This window comes from Nestor notabilis, unplaced genomic scaffold, assembly GCF_000696875.1.
Source record: "Nestor notabilis isolate BGI_N333 unplaced genomic scaffold, ASM69687v1 scaffold15918, whole genome shotgun sequence".
Taxonomy (NCBI): domain Eukaryota; kingdom Metazoa; phylum Chordata; class Aves; order Psittaciformes; family Psittacidae; genus Nestor; species Nestor notabilis.
Window position 1 is genome coordinate 1 of NW_009939741.1, and position 4,476 is coordinate 4,476.

A 4,476-nucleotide genomic window follows, 5' to 3' on the forward strand; every position below is an offset into this window, starting at 1 on the left:
ACTCCAGCAGAGCCGGGGTGACACTAACAGGAGTTTTCAGCCTTGTTTTTTCCCCCCATCCAAATTCGCTGCTGGAAAAAGCTGCAGCAAAGGCTCATGGATCAGCAGCACTTCCCTGCATGAATTTCCCCGGTCCTCTAACGCTGCCAAGTGACTTAGAACTCAACCCTTGGCCGCAGTTCACCAGCATTAACTCTGCTATTCCTATGGCTGAGACGTCTGAGGACTGAACTGCAGCTGCAGAACGCTGCCATCGCGTTACCTGCCGAGCACCGTGAGCACGGTGATGCTGTCCTTCTGCAGAGACACCACTTTGGTGGCCTTCATGCTGTGCGGCTTGTCCCGGCGCTCCTGGGGGCAGGCGTGGGGATCCACGTCGTCCCACACCACCAGCTTCCCGGCCGAGGTGCCCGTCAGAGCTCCTGTGGTGTTGCAGTGGAAAACCGACTGGCTGAAGTGTCCCACCGCGGTCTTGAAGGTCTGCAGAGAGAGCAGAGAGGCCTTTCAGCTTGGGAATGGCTCTTCCCTCCTCAAGCAGAGACGTTGCTGCTTGGTCCCTCGCGTGACATCTCCTCTCTGACCCACGACAGGGCTGTCACAGGCCAAAGCCCCAGGAGAAGATGCAATGGAGCATCTCTTTGGGATGAGAGCCTCTCTAGACCTCAGGCAGTCCTGACTTATGTCTTCAGGAGACAGGCTGGGGACATGGCCACTGTTTTTCTTAAGGGGATGAGAAGGGACAGTGCTGCTGCCCGGAGGGAAGCCAGGAGGGTGACACGCTGTGGTCCCCCCTGTGCTCACCTGCTTGCTCAGGACTGGTGCTCCATACTGCAAACCACCACTGCCCTGCAAAAGTGAAGAAAACATCCAGGACAAGTGTTTTGGAACCGTGCTCTGCGGTGCCAGCACATCCCCTCCCCACTGTCTGGCCACCGGCCCCGTGGGGACAGGGCAGGGGCAGATCTGCAAAGCAAAGTGTAACTTCCCGTGTCCCTACTTACCCACAGGTAAAATATCACCTGGGTTTTGCTGTTGCTGACAAACTCATGGGGGTTTTGAGGGTTAAAAATGACATAATCCTGAAATGAAAAGGTGAGAATTAACAGCAAGATGAGCAACGCCTCCTGCCTCCCATCTCCAGCCAGCGTCTACCAGCAGCCCTGTACTGGATGGGGTCCTGGGGTGCAGGTGAGGATGGGGCTGCCCAGTCAAGCCCAGTCACGCTTCTCTTCAGCCCTTGGCCACGGTCACTCACCTGATACCCAAACTCGGGCCTCAGCTCCGTGCTGCATAAAGGCTTCTCTGTGGGCAAAGTCCACTTCCAAACACAAACTCTCTGGCAGAGAAAGGAAAACCCAAGGGACATTTGTGGCTTTCTGGGAGCTCGGGGGAGCTGTGAACCCCATTCCCTCCAGCTGCAGTGGAGAGTGGGGCACAAAAAGCTGGAGCAGGATAAACCCATGAGCTTCATTTCAGGAGATAACGCTAGAAGTTGCTCCAATGAAAGTACATCGGAGTCAGAAGCTTTTATCCCAACTTAAGATCCATTTTCCCAACTCAGCAGCATTCGCTTTAATGAAATCCAGGTCTGTCTTCCAATGGCTGAGCAGAAACAAGCCATCACCCTGCAAACCCGCTCCACCTCTCTCCTGCTCTCCCCATCCAAATTCCCCCCCTCCCCTTGGCTGCACTGGGGAGAACTTCCCGGGATCTATCCCACAGAGCTACAGAAGAGGAGACACTTTTACCTGCACTGCTCCAGCACTAATGGTCACCAAATATTTCGCATCCTGGGAAATGGCAATAGCACCGACCCCATCCTCTGGATGGCTCCCAAAGATGGTGTGCACTGGTATCCTATGGAGCAAAGTCCTGTGGGTGCTCACGGCAGCACAGGGATTCAAAGCAATTGCTCTTCACTCCCAGCTGGGGCTGGAGTCAGCCCCAAGTGATTTACTGGACATAAGAGGTTTCCAAGGAGGAGGTTCCTGGGAGCTTACCCGGAGAAGGAGTCCCACACGATGATCAGAGCGTCAGGCCCTCGGTCGGCACTCGCAACCCAGCGCCTGTCTTCACTCACACACAGGCAAGAAATGGAATTCGTGTGGCCCTGGGGAAAGAGAAGCTGCAAAGTGCCTCAGGGGCTCCAGACCTGGTGGCTCTTCTAGACATTTAAACTGCTTTGCTCATGAGATCCCCTCATCTTCCTTCCTAAGGGGCCCCCACGCTCATCCTTCCAGCCCGACTGGAGAGGGTTTGGGAGGAGGAGGAAGAGGAGGAGAAGGGAGACGTAAAGGCCGTGTCCAGACCTGCAGGTGGTACTGCCTGTTCCCCAGGATGTCGTGGATGACCACTGTGTGAGAGGACACGTACAGGAGCACCCGGTCCTCCCCGTCCATCAGGCTGTGCACGGCCAGGCTGCTGTTGTAGCCCAGCACCCAGGACAGGCTCTGTGGGGAAGAGACAGCTCCTGGCTCTGAGCAGGGACATAAAAGCCACTGAAGTCTCTGGGGTGATGGCAGAGCTGGTGCTCTTTGGGCCATCATAGTGGCACTGAGCCCATTGGTACTCACAAGGGGGTGAAGGCTGGTCTGCCTGTCCTCCTGGAAGAGCATCCCGGGCACAGCCTCCCACACCAAGCTGGCAAAGCCATCATGCCAGTTGTCCTTGGGCTCAGGTAGTGCTGGGGATCCAGCTTCTTCCCCCGAGGCAGTGCTTGGGGTGGTGTCCTCCTGTGCTCCTTCCATCTCCCTGTCAGCAGCAAGGGGGTGCTTGGAAAGGGAGAGATGTTTCAGTGGATGCTGGTTCCTGGGCTGGTCCAGCAGCTCATGGGAGCACACCCAGCACATCCAGATCCAACCAGCATCACCCTCCGGGCAGGCTCTAAGTATCAAGGTGCTCCTCTGCTCCTATCCAAACTGCCTACGGATCTGTGCCAGGGACGGAAAATGCCATAGGAAGTTTCCCACCAGCCACTGCTTCTGTTTCTGCACATCTAACCTTGTCCTTGTTGCACCTCCACAGCATCCTGTGCCTCACACCAGAACCTCTTCCATGCAGCTTCTGTCACCTGGGCTGAGATACCTGACTTTGTCCTCCAACACTAACCCACAGGTCCTCTAAAGGCAAGAAGTCTGGCCTTTTTGCTGTCCGTTCCCTGACTATTCCCCATGCACTGGTTATCAATTACTGCAACAGGGAACAGCCTCATGGGTTGGAGTGGGAGTGGTGGCAAATTGAGGCTAAACCCAAGGGAATCAGGTCCTGGGACTGGGGCTGAGATAGCTGTGAAGGGCTCTGCAGCAATCCCAGCTCTGCTGCCAGCACCTCTCATCCAGGGAGCAGACAGAAAGAGGGTGAAAATCCCCCCTGCCCCTTCCTCAGCCCCTCACCAGCCTGTTAATGAAGGTATTAAACAGCCCTGGGGTGTCAGAGCTCGCAGCAGCCCCTGCACAGGCTTTCCCCACTTAACCTTCTCCTTGGGATCCACACCACCATTTGCCTCTCCCTGCGGGCTGTTTGCTTTCCTACAGCAATCTCTGATGCAGACCCAAACCTCCTCTGGACACCGGTTGTGTTTCTGAGGGAGGGAAGATAAAGTTTCATTCAGTGCAGGGACGGGGCCACATTCCCTCCTCCTCAGATAACTCTCAGGCAGCTCAAGTGCTCAGCAAATATTGATGAGTGGACCGAGACTACACAGAGATGCTGCTGAGCCCCTTTGGTGAGGTCCCCGCTCCACGGGGGATGTCTCATGACAAACCACGTCCGGGTGACACTAACCCTGTATCAAGGACTCTGCTTCCACCAGCACCTGCCCATGGAGCTTGTGTCAGGCAGAGCTTGCCGTGGTGCTGCCCTCGCCTTCTCTGCCAGCAGGGCCATATCCTGAGCTGTCTGTGCCTCCCGGGATGTCCCCATGGGCTCGCTGCTTACTCCTTCTCATCCCCATGTGGAACTTCCCATGAACCATCTATCCATGCCTTCCCTTCCTTCCAGGGAGCTCAGGCACGGAGAGGCTCTGAAATACCCCTTCACCCTGCCAGGTTTGGCTGCACAATGGCCTGAAATTTGGCACAACGGGAGGAAAGGGCATTTGTGAAGCTGGGGAAATGGTCCCAGAGCCCCTTTTCAGCTGCAGCAACACTCCGGCTGTGCTCAAGCAAGCTCAGCGCAGCCCTGGTTACTCCAGCTGAGCTCAGGCTCCCCCCCCATCCGCCTGCATCCCACACCAGGCACGGGCATTGCCCCTCAGACGGGGTTTGTCACAGTCCCCATAGGCAGCAGCTGGTTCATCTCCAGCTTCACGGCTCCGGATCTGACCCAACACCCAAACGCTGTGCACAGGCGGTGGGAAGGGGCCCCATGGAAACCAACCCTCCCTCTGCCCCGGCCGGCGGGACGGGTCCCCAGGGACATCCACAGCCCTGCAGGTCTCACCGGTGTCACCCCAGAGCCGTTCCCAAAACCCCTCCA